A 21,318-nucleotide genomic window follows, 5' to 3' on the forward strand; every position below is an offset into this window, starting at 1 on the left:
AAAATGATATACCTCTTCTAAAATGTGTTGAGCTAGATTTTGGCCACTGGTTCTTTTTTTATTGTTATTGAGGTATAACTGACATATAGCGTTATATTAGTTTTAGGCATACAACATAATGATTCAATATTTGTATATACTGCAAAAATGATCACCACCAGAAATAGAGACACAGATGTGGAGAACAAACATACGGACACCAAGGGGGGAAAGCCGGGGCGGGGGTGGTGGTGGTGGTGGGATGAATTGGGAGATTGGGATTGACATGTATACACTAATATGTATAAAATAGATAACTAATAAGAACCTGCTGTAGAAAAATAAATAAATTAAATTTAAAAAAAGATCACCACCATAAGTCTAGTTTACATCTGTCACCATACACAGTTTAAAAATTTTTTTCTTGTGATGAGAACTTTTAAGATCTACTCTCTTAGCAACTTTCAAATACGCAGTGCAGGATTATAAACTATAATCACCATGCTGTACATTACACCCCAGGACTTCTTTATTTTATAACCGGAAGTTTGTACCTTTTGACCATCTTCACCATTTCCCACAACCACCACCCCCCGCCTCTGGCAACCATCAATCTGTTCTCTGTATCTATAAGCTCAGGGGTTTTTTTTTTCGATTCCACATGTAAGTGAGATCATACAGTATTTGTCTTTCTCCGTCTGACTTGTTTCACGTAGCATAATGCCCTCAAGGTCCACCCATGTCACAAATGGCAATATTTCATTATTTTTATGGCTGAGTAAATATATATATATGCATGCCACATCTTCCTTATCCATTCATCCATCAGTGGACACCTAGGTTGCTTCCATGTCTTGGCTATTGTGAATAGTGCTGTAATGAACATGGGGGTGTTGGCCACTGATTCTTTGATGACATTTTTCTGTTGACATTTTCTGTTTCATGTCTGTCTACAGCCCATCCTCTAGGATTTTCCCCTAGAAAGGTTCATTTGAGCAATAGGACCCAAATTCTGGCATGTCCAAAGCTCTTTTTACTTGAGTCTTTACATTGGAAAGAGCTTAACTAGACAGAGAATCATTGGCTCCTGCTTTCTTAGCTCAATCTCTTGTAGATGCTGCTCTGTTCTGTGCTCAGGTTACATGTTTCTGCAGGTAAGTCTAATGTCCACCTCATTTTCTCTCCCTTAACCTCATTTCATCTTTTTGCTTGACCACCTAAAGGATTCTTTTCAAAACTTTTTCTGAGACATTTCTTTACACTGACCATTCTGAATGACGTCTCACTGATAAAATGGTTACCTTTTCATTAAATAGATTTTAGACTTTTTACTTCAGAAAAGCTCTCTTGCCTTATATTTTAAGATAATTATTCTATTCCATTGGTTTGACTTTCTTTGCGAATCACAGCTATGCCTATGTTGGCTATATTGCCTTGTTTCTCTAATCCTTCTTTATCCTTTTTATCTCGGCACCATTTCTGTGCTCTTTTCGTTCTTGTCTTTTGTGTCCCTTTATTGACCTTCCTTTCCTTCAATTCTGCCGTTCCTATTTCACATCCTCCAGCTGTCTACCAGCAACCTTCGTTTTCTCACTTTTTTCCCTGAGTTCTTATCATTCTGCTTTGTGATCTTCCTTTATAGCTGTAATTGCTTCATGAATTACTGTTTCTATTTGGGTTATGCTTTTAAACTTCGTGGCAACTTATTTTCCCGGTACATTTTCATTATTTATAAGAAATTTGTGGCTGCTGTTTTCCATATTCCCTAGAGGACCTGCACACATGTTCCTTTTATGTTACTCTTATTTAAACAAGTTTTTTGGTTTTGGGGGTTTTTTTTGTTTTTTGTTTTACTATTCAAACAGTTTAATACATCTTTTTTCAGAAGAACTCTGCTGGCGGTAAATCTTCACAATCGCACTTACATTTTAAAATTCGGAGACTTGGAACTATCACAAGAAATGCTAGAAGCCTACTAGATATACATTTTATTTAAATTTCATGGTACTGAAATGTCAAAGTACTTATTTAGTACTCTGAATGTAAAATAGCCCTAGATCTTAAAGGAAAAATACAGTCAAATTTGAAATCAGATTGTAATCTTTGGGCAAGCTGTTAGGGCTTTAGTGATTCCTCTTCCATTTTGAGCTTTTAAAATAGTGACTGCTGGGCTTCCCTGGTGGCGCAGTGGTTCAGAGTCCGCCTGCCGATGTAGGGGACACGGGTTCGTGCCCCTGTCCGGGAAGATCCCACATGCCGCGGAGCGACTGGGCCCGTGAGCCATGGCCTGTGAGCCTGCGCGTCCGGAGCGTGTGCTCCGCAACGGGACAGACCACAACAGTGAGAAGCCCGCGTACCGAAAAAAAAAAAAAAAAAAAACCAGTATAAGAAAGAATGATGAGATCAACATTCACCATTCTTGGATCTTCAGCAAATTCAGGATCAATGTAGAAAATTACTGGCATATCTACTCCCTCTTGTGGATTAAGCCCTTGTTCTTCAAAACAAAACAGAAGCACTGTATTTTATTGAAATACTGTCCAGCTTCAAATGGTACGACGTTGTATGTAGAAATTCCGTTTACTGGTTTGTCAGTAGGAGTCTTAGCTTTATAAAACGCCAGTGCAGTCTCCCCTGGCACTACGTATATTTCTGTTTGCTGAGGTCTAAAGTTCCACTGGAGACTTGCATGCACATCTGCATTAAAGGTGACTTCAGTGATGCGATCCTTAACAGGTACCATGTTTCCAGTCTGGTCTGATGCATGACCTGCTACTGCCGATTCTTCAGGTCCAGTAGTCTGGCCGTAGAGCCGGTAAAGGGGCACGGCGGCGCAGGACACCCCCCCCCCCCCCAGCATGCCCACGGCCGCAGCGGCCAAGTTCGTGAGGAGTGTCTTGTTCGGCCGCCGCCAATCCTCGTCCTGTGCGTGCGTGAGGGGGTTCGTGCTCTTCGGCCGCCGCGGCGGCCGCCGCACCGCCAGCCTCGGGCGCCTCCCTGTCCCGAGCCGTCTCAGCTCCCTCTAGGCGCCCCCTGTCCCTCTCCTCCCCGACTGGAGACAAGGCTCTACCCTCTCCGCAGCCCTGGTCCTGTTCCCAGGGTGATTCCAGGGCCACCCGCAGAGAGCGACGCGCCTTCATCCCGGACGCCAGAGCCCTCCCATGGCCTGAACAAGTTTTTTTTTTGTTTAAGAGAATCAGAAGGTAGGCAGTCATTTTTCAAGCATTCATGAACCAAGGGCTTCCTTTGCTGTTGCTACAGTTATCCACTGTTTCTTTATCGTATGATGCATCTGTGTACTCACACATCCTCTGACTCTCAGACAAAACCTAGTTCTTTTCTCCCTCAGTTATTTCATGGATGACCTCGCACGTTACCAGTCACGTGTGGACAGAAATGATACAGTCATTTTTAGAAAGAATTTTTCTGGCCCTTAGTGAGATTTGCCCATTCACCCTCCACCACCTACATCAGTCCCTGCCTTTCCACACTGCAATGCTCTCAGACTGAGGTCCTCACTTCGGGGGAGGGTGTATTTGGCAGAGCTTTCTGAGCTCTGCTACAGCTAGGTCCCCTTCATACCTCTCATTTACCTGCCACGTTCCTATCCCTTTCCTCCTTGGCTTTCTGCCTGACTCCGATTTGGGAGTTTGTGGGTGTTCTCCTGGTTTTGCTGAAAATGTGATTTCTGGGTAATTCTCTTTGTTTTGTTGTATTATTGTTTTTGTTGTTCGGAATGGCTGCCAGGAAGAGAAGTGAGAAAAATCAGTGGAAACCAGTCCTGTTAACATTTAGAAATATTTTCCTCCTGTTTTCTTTCTATAAAGATGACTTTGCATAAGGAAGCGCAGGTTATATGTATACCCATCGACCAAGTTAATCTTCAAAAATAAAAGTAAAACACAGTCAGCCTAGCATACTACTTCTTCATAAACGCAAGCTGCTTCTTCCGGTGCTCAGAGATCTTCCTTTAACAGCCTGTTCTAGGAGGCTGCTGCTTTGTAAACTCAAGCCCATCAAGCTGTGTTCTTTTGGATGATTCAAAAGACTTGTCCATCTTCATCTTTCCCCATCACATTTTCTTTGACAGGTTTTAATTACCCACCTTGATTCTGGGGTCCTACCGAAAGCTCTCTGTGTACACAAAGATGTAATTTGCCTGAGCACAGCAACTTAAGTTGATTGTTTTTAGGTGTGCCCTCCTTTCAAAAGGAAAATGTCTTCACTGGGGAAATTAAATTATGAATTTAATAAATCTTATGATATTTTAAAACATCCTGCATGCTCATTTTCTAAGCAAAATGCTTAATAGTGGATCTTCATGCAGTAGCGAGATCACAGCTGTGATGACAAGGGAACGATATAAAATGGTCAGATTTTATAAACAAGAAGACTAGTCCTGACACCCAACATAGAACATATGCTTTAAATGATTTCACTAGTAGCAATTATGCTATCATTACCCTCCCACCACAGCCTGCCAATTTAAGAGCTCTTTCACTGATTCATTCAAAAACTATTTATTAAATGCCTACTGTTGCCAGGCCCTGTGTAATTGCAAAGGATTCAGTGATGATCAGAAACAGACATGTATATATCACCCTTCCCCCTCCCCATATCCTCAAGTCCGTTCTCCAGTAGGTCTGTGTCTTTATTCCTGTCTTACCCCTACGTTCTTCATGACATTTTTTTTTTCTTAAATTCCATATATATGTGTTAGCATACGGTATTTGTCTTTCTCCTTCTGACTTACTTCACTCTGTATGACAGACTCTAGTAAGGTACATAGCTAGTGGGAAGCAGCCGCATAGCACAGGGATATCAGCTCGGTGCTTTGTGACCGCCTGGAGGGGTGGGATAGGGAGGGTGGGAGGGAGGGAGACGTAAGAGGGAAGAGATATGGGAACATATGTATACGTATAACTGATTCACTTTGTTATAAAGTAGAAAGTAACACACCATTGTAAAGCAATTACACCCCAATAAAGATGTTAAAAAAAAAAGAAAGGAAGAAAGAAACAGACCTGATTCCTACTCTCATGCTCCCATTATCAGTGGGGAGATAAACGTTACTCAAATCAATGACACAAATAAATTTAAATTTACTACCATGGCAAGGGCTACTGTTGAATTATGCTGGGAGCTTACCCTGTCTGCAGTCTCGGTTGTCCCTTTCTTTGCTGGCAGGAGCTGTGGCTGACTTCAAATTCCCATAGGACTAGGACCCCTTGAGATTCTAGGGGATGGGCAACTAGTATTTCTTAGCACTACCCTAAACATCTTGCACCTAAAATCAGACTGCTGGGTCCCTGAGCCAAAAATGTTTATTCCCAGCTTTCCCTCCATACAATCCATCCCTCGTCCTTGCCCTGTTAGAAGAGTGACCAGTGGGAAATCAGGTCTCTCCACAGTGAGTTTAAAACTAAGAGGCAACCCAAGCAAGTGTCTTCAAAGATACCAAGAGTGTAGTAGCCCAAGCACCTTCTGAACCCTCTACTCGTAAGTAAAAACCTATTCCAAGTGATCAGTTTGCTCAGTACCTACAAAGGAGATTATGATACTGTGATAGCAGATTGACTTAAGAAGTTGGGGGAAGCACACCCTAGGAAATAGTGGTTGGGATTGGGTCTGAAGGAAGATTTAAAGTCAGTTAGACAATGAGCCAGGGGAATCAGGCAAATGTAGGGAGAAACAAAAGGGTCAGAAATAAATCTAGTGTGGTTAGGTCACCAAGGTGGTGCAAAATGAGTCTGGGAAGATATGCAGGACTCTATCTGTCAGGGTCCTGGAGGTAGTGTCTAAAATCTGAATCTTTATATCCTTGTTTCTGTGTGTAGAACAGCAGGAGTGGGGAGAGATGATATCCACGTTGCCTTCTGAAAACATCCCTTTAGAGGAAGTGAAAAGATAAATAAAATGAAAGAAGGAGAACCAGTTAGAAGACAAGTATAGCATCTCAGGTGAAAGAAAATGGTGACAGTGATGTTGAGGCAGGTGGATAGTTTCCAGAGATTCCCAATCTATAGGGCTTGGCAATGTTGAGGGAAAAGGAAGTGTCCAGAATGGTACCTATGTCTCTGACTTGCATAAAAGATGGTGTTTCTATTCACTGAAGTAGGGAGTTCGAGAAGAGCTACAGTGGGGTGTGGGCAGGAAAGGGGGAAGAGAAAATGAGTTTGATTTTGAAGGTGCTGTGTGTGAAGTGCTTCAAGGAATCTAAGTAAATTTGTCAGGTACCTGAAGTTCATATGGGAGATCTGGAATGAAAATACAAATTTGTTTTTGAGAAAACAGAATTTTTTTGAGGTATGGTTGATTTACAATGTCGTGTTAGTTTTAGGTGTTCAGCACAGTGATTCAGTTATATTTAGTTTTATATATATATATATATATATATATATATATATATATATATATATTCTTTTTCAGATTCTTTTCCCGTATAGGTTATTACAAAATCTTGAGTATAGCTCTCTGTGCTGTACAGTAGGTCCTTGTTGATTATCTGTTTTATATATAGTACTATGTATGTGTTAATCCCAACCTCCTAATTTGTCCCCCCTCCTTCCCCTTTGGTAACCATAAGCTTGTTTTCTGTGTCTGTGGGTCTATTTCTGTTTGGTAAATAAGTTCACTTGTATCTTTTTTTTTTTTTTAGATTCCACACATAAGTGATATCATATGGTATTTGTCTTTGCCTGGCTTACTTCACTTAGTATGATCATCTCTAGGTCCATCCATCTTGCTATAACCGGCATTATTTTATTCTTTTTATGGCTGAGTAATATTCCATTGTATATATGTGCCACATCTTCTTTATCCGTTCCTCTGTCGATGGACATTTAAGTTGCTTCCTTGACCTGGCTATTGTACATAGTGCTGCTATGAACATTGGTGTATATGTATCTTCTCAAATTATAGTTTCCTCCAGATCTATGCCCAGGAGCGGGATTGCTGGATCATATGGTAACTCTGTTTTTAGTTTTGAAAATACAAATGTATGAGTCATCTGCATACAAGAGGTTTTCCTGAAATTCAGATTTCTCTTCACCGTGCTTCTTTTTCTAACCTTTCCAATTTGCAGATCCTTTGCTTTGGTACAGAAAATGGTAAAGTTTGAGAGTTTGATGTTTAGTTCTCCACCTCCCCTTTCTCCTCCTTCAGCATCATCTGTTCACATTACACCATCTGGACCACGTCTCAGGATTCCTTGTTCTTCTGTTTGTTCCAATTCATATCTTTCCAAAAGCCTTTTTCTTTTCTTTTTTTTTTTTACTGTCCCTGGCTTTTTTTATCGCTTCTATTATTTTTTAATTCAAACTTCATTTAATCCTGGGTTTTAGCACTCTTGGTGCAATTCCTGTAGATGCTCATCACTTACGTGTATTCTTCCTTGATTGTGAACCCATCTCTCTGGTTAGGAACAAGTTCCTTTAATTTGAGCATTTCAAAACCCTCCTTGTTCAATTCTTTTGGTCTCTTTAAAGGCTTTCTTCTTTTATTCTCGTCTCAACCACTTGCTGTTATATCATCAGAATTAAGGTTTGGGATCCTACTTTCCCTCTTGAATCACCTGTCCTTTCATGCTATCTAATCAAAAACAAGTGTCCCCTTGTTAATCAACTATACTCCAATATAAAATAAAAAGTTAAATAAATAAAAAAACTAGTCTCCTTCTTCCTCTCTTTCTCTTCTTCTTCGTCTTCTTCCTCTTGCTCTCACTCTCTCTGATTTGGGGGGTTTTCCTTATGGAAAATTATCCATGATTAAAAACCAGCACAAATGGTTCTTCAGGTAGGTCTACAGTCCATGAGTCCTCAAGGATTTTCCAAGTTTGGGGTTATCTTGACACTTTCCCCACCTCTCCCTATCTACCTTTTACAGAATTTATTATATATAACAAATTCTTGTAGTTGCAGCCATTATATGACAATATTTCTATGACAAATTTATAATTTTATTAACATTTATTAAGATATGTGCAAACCATAAAATTCACCTATTTAAAATATACCATTCAGTGGTTTTAGTGTATTCACAGAGTTGCACAAACATCACCACCATCTAAGATAAGAACATTTTCATCACTCCAGTAAGAGCCCCATTTGTATTCACTTCCCAGTACACCGCCCACGAGCCTATAGAGCAACCACCGAGCTACGTTCTGTCTCCGTAGATTCTGCCTGTTCTGGACATTTCGTATAAATGGGATCATACACTCTGTGATGACTCCTGTCAATCAGCATATGCTGTTTTCAAAACTCATCCATGGTACAGCATGTGTCAATACTTGACTTTGTGTGGACACGTGTTTTCATTTCTCCCGAGTATATGCCTAAGAGTGGAATTGCTGAGTCATATGGTAACACTGTTTAACATTTTGAGGCAAATCCATCATTATTGCTTTTTCTTTACCATTTCTCATTAGAGGCAGCCATGCTCTCATTAATTCAGGAGAGAACTGGGGGCTTGATTTTGCATGGTGACAAAGTCAAAGAAAGCTTAAACGGTCTTTAAGCTAAAATTGCTTTGCTCAGTGACGCTGTCCTTGTCTATTGATTTTCCAAGACTTGTCTCGCTGTGGTGATTGCATATTTTCCTTGGTAAAGCCTGATCTTAGTAAATGAGACTGCTCGAATTCTGTGAAGTAAAACGCTTGAGAGAGGAAGCTGCAACACTTCCTTTGCCCATCTTGGAAATGAGACACTTTCACTAAATAAGGTTCTTTTGGGATGTTTTCTATGGAAGTCATTTTTTAAGAAAGAAAAAGTGTTTGCCGAAAGGTTTCTAGAACATGTTTAATTCATTTGAAGAAAATTAATTATTAAAGAATGTGACTTTTTTTTTCTGAAAGAGAATTTGATGACCTGAGGACAGATATCTATTGCTATCTTGCTTCTGGGTCTCCGTCTGTAGGAGCTCCCGGAATGTTGTATCCAACACAATGTTGTGTGTGTGTGCACACTTATCTCCGAAATTGTAAAATGCATCTATCTTGCCATTCACTGGTCAGACAAGCAGGTTTTCTTTTTAAAGAAAATTACAGAGATCGCTCCCCCACGTGGATTTCTCCATGACAAAATATATGTTATCCACTAACGTGCTGCAAAGTGAATCAATAGTCCAAGAATCCACCAAGCTAAAAGCAGCAAGGTAATTTTGCTGGGACCGTGAACAGGCAGGACGTTATCATTGCAACTGCCCTGCCTACGGAACAGGCTTAAAATTCTCCACTAAGTAGTCACTTCGGTGATAAGATCTGAGTTTGTTAACTATTTCATATGAAAGAAACTGTAAAGTTGCAGGTCTAGAGTTGTGAGCCACGGGCCAACCGCTCCCCACCTCCCAAGTTCTGTGTTTACTGCCTTACTCACCCACTTTGCATCGGCAAATCACAGGGAGAAGCTAAATGCTCTCAGCTGCGCTAGACCAAATCAAAGCTGAGATGAATAATGAACTTACTTTTCCATAAAGACATTCTGTTTGGCATTTCAGCTAATAAGGTAAGCTAATGGCAATTCTGGGCTATGGAAAAGAAGATAAATAGTCTCTTTGTGTTTGTTTTCTGTGCTAATCCATAATTTTTCTTTTAACATACTGCAGTTAATGTCATGTTTCACGATGTCTGCGAATTTGGGATGAACAATTTCATAAAGAGTACCCACCCCCCATCGGTGTGCCCTTTTCCTTTGATTTCGTTACTTATTGGTACTGGAGGGGCTGAGGGAGAAATCCAGCTTTTTAGAAAGAATGGCATCTGTATAATAATATTGTTATCATGTATAATGCAAAGTGAATTTAGCTTAAGAGCAGAATAGGTAGATGCAGCAAAGACAGATAAAATGATATAAGCCCTGATGATTGAATGTATTTAGCGTGATATATTGTAAATTAAACGTTGAATATGCTCCAAGGAAAGCAGAATACATACTTCGTGCTGGTTTCTGAGTCATTTCATTTCTAAGTACATGTTATTCTAGAGAAGGTAGTAATTTTCAATTGCTAAAATTATTCCACAGCTTCGGTTTAGGTGGGTTTTATTTTGTAAGACTGTTTTTAAAATAGCAGCGTGCCGGTAATGTGCATTTTCCTTATTACTTCCTTGATTTACTGTGGCTGCAAGGATTTCAGTTCGTGTGGAAAACGTACTTGTTTGTCCACTGAAGTTCAGGGAATAAAAAACCATCAGACCCCTGTGAGACTTTCATGGCTACCTTGGCTACTATATCTTAAAAACAAAATGTGATGAAACAGTTATGAGATTGGGATTTCTTTTTGTGATCCAGCTTTTCAGGGTTTAACACGGAGATTTTTCTTTTAGTCAAATCGGAGCACAAATCCCTGAGTCTAGCAAAAGCTTAGCAAGATGGGGTGGGGAAGAAATTACCATCTTTTCTTTTCAAGAAGAATGGCAAAAATGAAAAATAAGATTTCTGTTTTCTGGGCTCATTGCTATGTCACCTGAAAATCAGAGACTCTGTTCTCTCAAAGTAGGTGACCTCAAAAGATATTTCAGAAGATCTATTCAAAACAGCCAAAGTATGTGGGAAATTTTGGAGAAATGGAAAGGAAATGGTTCTCCTTTTCCTACCTAATTTTCCCATTTTGTTTTTATGCGTGGGAGATGAGCTGTGACACCAGATATTTTTGTTTCGTGGAAATCTTTAAACATTGCAATCAGACTCTTATAGAAAAAGGAAGAATTTTTCTTCTCCCCTCCTCTAAATTGTTCACAGTATCTGTTTTTCCTAGAAGCATAAAGGGATGCTAAGTTTCAGCACAAGGACCAGCCACTGCTAAAGACTTAGTTCCACTTACATGTCCCCCATGTGCCACCTACAAATTTTAGGCATTTCTCTGGAAAAACCTCTAATTTAGCAAACCTATGAGAAGTAGGAGTGTAGCATTTTAGTCTATCACAGCTCATTTTTAAGAACATATGTTACCTATTCATACTTCAAGGTTTTAAAATATGTCCAATTTCACAGCTTTTCTCTGTGTGGAGGACCGTTGGAAGCTCAAACATGGCGGAGTGCTTGGGGTTCGTAAAGGTGTTTGTCTTCTTTTCCTCTTTCTCCCCTTTCCGTCTAAGACCTCATCACTCCAGACCATGCTTGACTGTCCCATGCACTTTTATTGCTTCTTTATTTCTGACATTTCCCCCCGTTTCCCTTCTCCCCAGCATCACTGATCCAGAGCCTATGGGTTGCACTGTGTCCATTTGGAAGTTGGAAGAAATGAACAAACTAGAAAGCAAAATCTGATAACCCCCAAGTTGTTGTCTTCTATTTCCTGTCATTTATACAATAAGAAAACTTTGATACCAGCATGACTTTTTATCCACTACTGCCACCTAAAACCAACCCGATGATTTCAATATGCAGGGTTTCTGACCAGCATCCTTTTGGTGATTCTTTTTGTCTACAGTGGTCAACCCACTCACCCTTCACCATGAGATGCAAAGTTCCTAGTCCTTCCAGGCATTCTTAGTGATGCCAGATGAAAGCAGGTGTTACAGACTAACTCATTAACTCTTTGTGTTAATTAATGGAGAAAATCTAGAGAAAGCAGCACCTCTGCCTTCCCTTCACACACGCACACGCACACACACACACACACACACGTGGAGAGACCACGGAGCCGCCAACCACGGAGGGCAGTGGTAACCGAGGCAACAGCGTGGTCACAGATGGCCCGCCATCCTAACAAGTTCTTGGCACACAGCGAGGAGGCTTGAGCAGAAGGCAGCAAACAGATTTGTTCCCAAATACATGTGAAGCCCATTTGTGGGGACAATCAGAATTAGGTGGAGGAGGAGCAAAGATGAGAGGGGGACTGGAACATCGCTACACTTGGTTACTATCGCTAAGGTTACCTCGTTGACGCACACAGGCTGGAGGACCCGAGGGTACCTGCGTTATAAAAGTAAAGGTGGGCTTCCCTGGTGGCACAGTGGTTAAGAATCTGCCTGCCAATGCAGGGGACACGGGTTCGAGCCCTGGTCCGGGAAGATCCCACATGCCACGGAGCAACTAAGCCCGTGCGCCACAACTACTGAGCCCACGTGCCACAACTACTGAAGCCCACGCGCCTGGAGCCCGTGCTCCGCAACAAGAGAAGCCACCACAATGAGAAGCCTGCGCACCGCAAGGAAGAGTAGCCTCCGCTCACAGCAACTAGAGAAAGCCCGCGCGCAGCAACGAAGACGCAACGCAGCCAAAAATAAATAAAATTAAAAAAAAAAAAAGTAAAGGCATTTACTGAAAAGCCAACATCTCTAAACCTGGGCTCACTATCTTCCCCACAAGACTTCTTAACCTGCATTTCCTACTCCTGTAAAATAGAACCGCCGTCTACCCATTTTTTCAGCCCAGAAACAGAGGGGAAGACCTTGATTGTCCCCTCTACCTCCCCTTACATCTCTAAGGTAGACTCCTAAGAGTTGGTTGGATGGATGAATGAATGGATGGGAAAATCACCAAGTCCTACAGATTTTATTTCTATTCACTTCTCTTCATCCCCTCTGCCACTATCCTTGTTGAAGCTCCATAGTTTCTCACCTAGATTAGTATAAATTCCTCCTAAGTGTTCTTCCTGCCTCTAGGTTTCCTTTAATCCAGTTCATTCTATATATTGGGTTGGCCAAAAATGTTCTCTCGGATTTTGCCGTAAGATGTTACGGAAAAACCTGAGTGAACAGCTTGGCCAACCCAATACTAGCGTCCAAATGACATTTCTGAAATACAGATAGAATCAGTAAATCTTCTGCTTTTACATCCTTCAATGGTTCCTCCATACTCCCAGTGGTAAAGTCCAGACTTCTTCCCATGACTTACAGGGCATGACATACTTGGGGACCTTTTTCTTTCACAGCCTGATTTGTCAACACTCCCTCTGTCTACTCTGCATTTCATCCACACTGCTGTACTTTTAACTTTCTCATATCCATTCACTCCAAACTCCTCTCTTCCTTACTTACGCCTTGTGAACTTTTTAGTCTTGGCTTAGATGACACTTCCTCCAAGAAGCCCTCTCTGACTGGCCATGTTTGTGTCCAGTCTCTCTCCATAGTTCTCATCACATCCATTATTTCCTTATCATGCTCCTTCTGTTTTACATGGGGTTGCCTATTCCACTCAGTTTCATGAAGGTAGATATCTGGTCTCTTATTCACAGTGTAGCCACAAACGAGCCCAAAGAAAACTCTATCCGACTGCATGAATAGAAACCTGGACTCCTTAACGACTTTATTACCTTTTTTTTTTTTTTTTTTTTTTTTTGCGGTACACGGGCCTCTCACTGTTGTGGCCTCTCCCGCACAGGCTCCGGACGCACAGGCTCAGCAGCCATGGCTCACGGGCCCAGCCGCTCCGCGGCATGTGGGATCTTCCCGGACTGGGGCACGAACCCGTGTCCCCTGCATCGGCAGGCGGACCCTCAACCACTGCGCCACCAGGGAAGCCCTATTACCTTTTGTTTTGATGAGGTTGCAGAAACCAAATGCAATGATTCTTTATGTTACTCATTCCTGCAAAGAACTGTGCTAAAACCATTCATGTAAATTCTTTAATCTTCATGTGCTTATACCCATTTCATAAATGAGAAGACTGAGGCTCAAGTTGCCATGAGTAACACTGATATTAACGAACGGGCCCCCTCGTCTGTTTGATTCCAGGAGCCAGCTCTTTCTATCCTCCACGTGGCCCACTGCCACCCTGGAGTGAGAGAAAATTTTAATCTTAAAAATGAATAGTGGGTGGTAGAAAAATCCTTGATTTTTCACCACCTGCCTGTTCCTTTGCTTTCTGACCTCCCCAATGCACCCCGAGTGTATTCTTCCCTTATGGTTAACCTGAAAGTACCTTTCTTTGTGCTGTATTCTTTCTTCTCCAGGCTCAGTGCCTTTTTCTGCCTTTCTTGTTCTCTCCATGGTGAGAGTAGCTGGGCCTCACGTTTCTGTTCTATTTCCATTGTCCTTTTCAACATGAATTTCTTTCCCGGTCCTGCTCTGTGATTACTCTTTCCACAGCGCTTTTGCCTGAGCTCAGTTAGATCTTAACATTCACCAGTCATAGCTTGACGTCAGACTACTCAGGGGGCTTCCAGTGGCCTTTCAGGGGGAAGCAAATTGCTGCTGTTACCACCCGACCCCTTAATTAGCGGTGCTCTCTGCGGGAGAAATCTCTAGAAGTGCAGCTAGAAAAGGGGCATCTACAACTTCTGGACAATGATCCACGCTGTGTTGACCGTGATTGTCTTTAGGGTCCTTGTGATCCAAACCAACCCATGGACGCACATGGTCCCAAAAGCTGAGAGACAACAGTACAGCATCATGTGAGGAGCACATGCTCCTAAGGTGGATGGACCTCGGTTTCTCTATCTATGTGGCCTCGAGACATCAGTTTACCTTTCTGTGCCTGTTTCTTCATCTGTAAAACAGAGATAATAACGGTGCCCACCTCGTAAACTGTCGCCCAGCACAGAGTTAAGTCCTCTTCCACGTTGGTAGTGTTGGTGGATGGGGTATATGGAGAAATGGCTCCGAATACGGCCCATCCTCACCCTAGAAAAGTGTGAATGTGACTGTTTAGGGCAAATGTGACTTTGCGGGTGGGACTGAGCTAAGGATCTTGGGATGGGAAGATGATCCTGGATTATCTGGGTGAGCCCTCAATGGAATCACAAGGGTCCTTGTAAGAGGGAAGCAGAGGGAGACTTGACCGCAGGGGAAGGCCACGTGAACGTGGAAACAGAGAGATTTGAAGATGCTGTGCTGTTAGTTTTGAAGTGGAGGAAAGATGGGCAAGGCAAGGACATGGACCATCCCCTAGAGCTTCCAGAGGGAGCTCAGGGCTGCTGATACCTTGGTTTCAGCCCAGGAAACCAACTTTAGACTTCTGGCCTCCAGAACTGTAAGGGAAGAAATGTGAGTTGTTTGAAGCCACTAAATGTGTACAATTTGATACAGCAGCCCCAGGAAACTAATACAGCGGTGGTATTTTAGGAAACGAAAGATGACTCCAAATGAGCTGATAGTGTAAGAAAGGGGATATTACAAAGGCTGCTGCATGGGGGGTGGGAGGGGGGCAGGGGGTACTGGGGAGGCCCTCTGAGCCTTAGATGTGCGCCTGACAGGTGGTTGGAGGTACCGCAGTGCCGTGTGTTAGAGGAAGGGCAGAAGGAGAAAGTGGAAGGGTGCCGCCTGGGTGGGGATTTTAGGCAGAACCAGAAGGGAGGTCTTGTGGAGGCGGGAGCTGGTGAGTGGTGGTTGAGGCTGGGACGTGGCAGGGAGGGTGCCAAGCCGAGGGTAGAAGGCCCTGCTCAGCAAGGAGTGATCAGTTCAGAAGAAAGGATGGTTTGGGGATTTCCTTGAGGGGGGAAAAGAAATGTGGACTTAGAAAAGACCCCCAGAAACCAAAGGACCGATTTTCTATTGTTCTCAGCTCCCTATTACTCATAGAAAAAAGGCAATCCAAGAAAAGGCATTTTGAAAAAGACCTGTTGTGCTTTAAACCAAGTCAAGATTATTAGCAAGAGATTGAGTGCCTTCAGCTTAATCTATAAAGCGGTCCCATCCAGAGAGGCTCAGTCTGGAGTGAAGTTTGTTTTGAACTCTCCATGTATTGTACATAAATTGGTGTTTCCTGTAGAACACACTGCCCTTTCTCAAGGCCATAACTCCACATATGCTGTTTCCTCACGTGTAATACCCTCTTTTTATACCTGGGTCCAGCTGGCAGTCTGGACGACCATCCAAGTCTCAAGTCAAGTACAACCTCCTTGAAGCAGTTTCCATGGTAACTGCACTGTCTAGTGTGTGTTTTCCAGCAATGTCGTAACTTCATTGCAGCCACACTTGTGTGCTTGTCGCTCCCCTCCCACCACAAATTCTACCTCTCCCTCCACAGATTGAGATCCCTGGGGGCAAATACCAATCTATTAGTATTTACATCTTCTGCTCCCATAGTGCATGGCATATAGGAAGCCCTCAATAAATGTGAATGGTTGCTAAGAGAGTAGATCTTAAATATTCTCAGCACAAAAAAAAAAAAAAAAAATGGCACTTAAGTGATGTGATGAGGTGTTAGCTATGTTAAGCTATGGCGGTCATCATTTTACAATATATAATTGTATAAAGTCGATAGGTGGTACCCCTTAAATTAACACAGTGTTATATATCAATTATAGCTCAGTAAAGCTGGAAACAGCACACACAATATAAGGGGGCTTCGAGAACAAAAAATAAATGTGAATGGATGGATGGATGGATGGCTTCATTCATTCATTCATTTATCCTTTGGGCAGAGTTATCGTGGAATAAAGAAAACAAGTACAGTTCATGAACCCTAATGTCAGTGTCTTGAGAAAGTAAGGCCTTCTACACTATTCTTTCAAAAGCAGGAAATTATAAAAGGAAATAACAACAGAACTGCATGAAACAGGTATTAATTCCTTTATCATCTAGTGTATAGTTCAAACAACAACTCAAAATCGGAGCTAGAATTTAAGAACAAGTGTTCTGGACTTCCAGGTTGAATTCACCTTCTCTCCTATGACATGATTTTTTTTTTTAACTGAGGCAGTCTATCAAAGGAGAACAACAAAATACCATGTTAAATGCACACTGATTTATTTTCAAGCGTAATAAAACCACAGGTGGATTTTTACCTATTGTATTTCACAATTGAGGAAAACTTGTCTAAAATTCACAATTTTTTTCTTAAGATAAATATGTCTTATAGAGAAGACATACTTATATAGACATTTTATATTATATATAGAAGCATGCTACTATCATTAATGGTTACTACTATTATCTTTTTTTATAAAAATGGATAGTAAGAGCAGTAGTCAAACATGTCATGTTCATATTGGCAATAAAATTAAATGAACTGACTCACAGATAAAGAAAACAAACTTATAGTTGCCAAAGGGGAGAGGGAAGGGGAGAGGGATAAATTAGGGGTATGGGATTAACAGATACAAACTGCTATATTTAAAATAGATAAGCAACAAGGATATGCTGCGTAGGACAGGGAATTATACCCATTATCTTGTAATAACCTATAATGGAGTATAATCTGCAAAAATACTGAATCATTATGCTCTACACCTGCAACTAATACAATATTGTAAATCAACTATTCTTCAATTTTAAAAGTTATCTTCTAGTAATTAAATGCATCACTAATAAATTATCAAGTGATTAAATATCTACAGTCCCTGCCCACAGCAAGCAATTCAAAAGGCCCAATTAGTATGTTGAAGTCTCAGGAATAAATTATAAACTACTTTATCCTCATCCTACATCCTATTTTTTTATTTATTTAGGCTGTGCCGGGTCTTAGTTGGAGCATGCAGGATCTTCTTTGTGGCATGTGGGATCTTTAGTTGTGGCATGCAGACTCAGTTGTGGCATGCGTGTGGGATCTAGTTCCCCAACCAGGGATAGAACCCAGGTCCCCTGCATTGGGAGTGCGGAGTCTTACCCACTGGACCACCAGGGCAGTCCCTGAAGTACTTTGTAAACTTTGAATTACATAGTTAACAAGCTCTAAGAGTTTATTCATTACTGTGAACAGGAAAAAGTTGCAGCTGGCTACCAGATTGGGTGATACATACCTACATCGTACATCAAACATGTAGAATTTGAACACTTTCCGCCTGTAAAAGGCACGATGCCTGCCGTTGTAGGCGATACAGATATGTGTACCAACCATGCTCAGTTCTGTGCTTTACAACTGCTGAGAATTTCTAGTCTTATTTGTTTATAAACCAAGCAATGGGCTGTTTCTTAACATCTGAAAGACCCTGATCGGCCTGATTAAAACTGATTAATTGCTTTAAAGAAAATTGCCTTAAAGAAAGAACAACTAGCATTTTAATATTTCCTGACTTCAAGTAAACTAGTAACAGTGTTACTCCCTCTTAGTACTCTGTAATTAAGTCCTGTGTTTGTGGTAGGGGAATAATTTTGTTGGGCTAAAACATCAGGAAAACTCAGTTCTTTTACCCACTCACGGAAGCTTTGAACGGTTGCCTGTTATTCTAACACAGTTCCGATCTTCTCTCTCTCCTTTCCATGGTTTCAACTTTGTGGCTCTATCCCAATCTACATTATTTTAAAATTACTAAGAAATTAGATGTCATCAACTAGTAATGTACTGGTCTTTTCAAAAATTGTCTCTTTTCAGGGCTTCCCTGGTGGTGCAGTGATTGAGAGTCCGCCTGCCAATGCAGGGGACATGGGTTCGTGCCCCGGTCTGGGAGAATCCCACATGCCGCGGAGCGGCTGAAAAATTGCCTCTTTTCTAAACTACCATGAAATCTAGAGAGAGGAAAAAACGTGTAGTGTTTGCATTCATCACTGCACATGACTTTTATAAGCTGGCATATTTTGCTTTCTCAAAACAAAATTCTAAATCAAGTCTAAGGTTTTTAAAAAATTTAGTAGTTTTTGAAAGTTTTGTTTATGAGGAGGATACATTTGTATAAGATATAAAGTTAATATTGTTCATTGCTTGATCAAATTAATGTATTCACAGAGTCAAAAATCACATACAAATCAAGCTGAGGGGACCATAAGAGGGAATATACTTAAGTATCGCCTATGTCTAAGTGCTTCATTTTTATAGAAAAAACATAAACGCTCTAAGTTACTGAGGAGGGAGAGCTAATTCATTATAGCGGAGGTTTGAACATAAAAAGGAAAGAAGAAAGAAAATAACATGTTCGGATTTTGAAATCTTATTACATCGTAACACCCCAAATTGGGAAGAAGATGGAAAAGACATCTTGAAAACCTGGTCCACACATGCATGCCTCTCTCACAAAATCCCAGCCCTATTTTATTAACACATTTTCACACGGAGCAGTTGGATCTAATGAGAGGCTAGATCTTGCCTTTGTGTCCGAAATGGACTTATTTCTCCCCTCATTCTGAGTTCTCCTGTAGCCAGCCCCAGAGCCTGGAGAGCCTGCTTCGTTGTTCATCATTAGCATTTATCATTTTTACAGAATGCCACGGTGCGCTCAGAACTATACCTTGCTATTCAAAAGAAAACACAAAATCCCTGTACTTGGCGGGGAGGGTGACCCAGACCATTAAAAGCATTCACAGTGTCTAAGAAAAGGAAACTACAAGAGTGATGAAACCATGCATCTGGTAGGCTGCCTCTGACAGGTGGGTTCCCAGGGGCTACGGATGAATGGGTGCCTGAGAATTCTTTCTCCCGCTTAAACTGACCACCGACTGTGATGGCTCAGAGCAGCAGGCTACCTTGGAGCAGGGGCAGGTGGCAGTCCCGCAGTGGAGCAAGCCAGGTATTGAAGTCACATAACAGGTGGGCGAAAGTGCCCTTCCTCCCCAGTGGGCAAACACCATTCACCTGCCATCTGTGTGACAGCATTCAGGGTCGGGGGAACACCTGACAAAGGGTGAAAGAGAATCTACTCCCATTACTTTTATGATCTTGCAGAGAAAACTTCCATAAAAACCGAGGATAAGAATGTGGCGTGGTCCATTTGCAGCAACATGCATGGACCTAGAGATTGTCATATTGAGTGAAGTAACTCAGGCAGAGAAAGAGAAATATCGTATGATATCGCTTATGTGTGGAATCTTAAAAAAAAATGATACAAATGAACTTATTTATAAAACAGAAACAGACTCACAGACTTAGAGAAAGAACTTATGGTTACCAGGGTGGGGAAGGGTTGTGGGGAGGGATAGTTAGGGAGCTTGGGATTGACGTGTACACGCTGCTGTATTTAAAATGGATAACCAGCAAGCACCTACTCTATAGCACAGGGAACTCTGTTCAATATTCTGAAACAACCTAATTGGAAAATAATTTGAAAAAGAATAGATACATGTATATGTATAACTGAAAAAAAAAAAAAAAGAATGTGGCATGGTGATGACATACACCCCTGCCCTCACACAGACCTGATTTCCTCTTTCATATTACCCAATAAATGCAATTTCCTCCTAAAGTACATTTTTAAATAAATAAGAGCGGTAGGATTCTGACAAAGGTATATTTTTCTGGGTGGGAAAGTGATGCATTTGGTTTCATTTCCTCCTGGTGTCGTAATCCTTTGTCACATCAGCAATGCTACCAAGATTGGAACACTGATTTTAATACTTCATACTTTAATTGACTAGAGTTCTCCTGTATATCTACTCGGTTTGAAATTTGGGGTGACAGTATATTTTCAGCTCAACCTATTTTAATTCTTATCCTAGACTCCAAGGGATCAGATGACAGCAGGTTTAAGGTAACATTAACCACTTCTTATTTTTGGCAGGTTGGTAAAAATTATTAAATTTTAATTATTAAATCGGTCTATAAAGTCAAGTAAAATGCACTCAAAATCATCTTTATATTCATTTTTGTAACCACAGAGCCTGCCACATAGCAGGCACGCAATAGATAGCTGATGAAAGAATGATAGGGGAAAAGCATATCATTAGAAGGGTGAAAGAGAGAAATCTCCATATGCAATCAGAAGGAACTCTTTCTAACCATATTTGAGGTTTCCGTTAAATGAATTTCAATCACCAAAAAGTAAAACTCAGGTGAGATGCCCTTAGACATCCAATGATTGTGACTGCTTTCAAAAGAGCTATAGTTTATTTGTTAGAAAGGAGAATAAGTTACATGAAGTCCTCATAACATAAAATTTGCCTTTCTTACATAATGGAAATGGTAAAAGTGGCATTAGAGTTCTGCTTCTTTCTCCAAAGGATATTTTTTTAAAAGCACCCACAAATGTCATCCCATCTATTTTTAAGCAAAGTGCTGCTGGATAAACAGCTGAATCGTCTAAACCCAATGGGAAAATTCAACTTTAATAAGCTATTTTATCTCATTGAAAATAAGTGACACAGACCGATACAGAACATATGGGTTTTTGCATACGATTACATGTACATTTTCTTAACTTTAAATACAAAATTCTAACCCAAGCTGAAAATATAGGAAAGCAAAATAGCTTTAATAATAGTTCTTGCTGATTCTCCTACCCAGCTTTCATCAGTTTCCAGTTAAAACCTTTCCTTAGGTTTTCTTTGCAAGTGATGGAATAGAATCTGTAGACTGAGATCATGTGAAGACGACACAAATTCTAAAAGGCCTTATATAGATCTTATATAGATCTTATATGGACTGTAAATTTGTGGACTTTTCACAAATTTTGCTTTTTTAAAGAAAAGTGCGTTTGGGGTTTTTCCACAGAATTCATTTTGTAATGAAATTGATACATGTTAATTCTGAAAAAAATACAGACAGTATGGAATGGTATCGAGTTAAAAGTAAAAGCCCCCTGATTCCCAGG

At 41.0% G+C, this 21,318-nt stretch overlaps 1 pseudogene; it reads right to left on the reverse strand.

Annotated features, from left to right (window-relative positions):
• Positions 1 to 2,196: 2,196 nt before the first annotated feature.
• On the reverse strand, positions 2,197 to 3,142 carry LOC111163060 (cytochrome c oxidase assembly protein COX11, mitochondrial pseudogene; annotated as a pseudogene).
• Positions 3,143 to 21,318: the final 18,176 nt, after the last annotated feature.

This window comes from Delphinapterus leucas, chromosome 14, assembly GCF_059928025.1.
Source record: "Delphinapterus leucas isolate spDelLeu-1000000601 "Yukka" chromosome 14, BTC_Dleu_Yukka2, whole genome shotgun sequence".
NCBI classification, from domain to species: domain Eukaryota; kingdom Metazoa; phylum Chordata; class Mammalia; order Artiodactyla; family Monodontidae; genus Delphinapterus; species Delphinapterus leucas.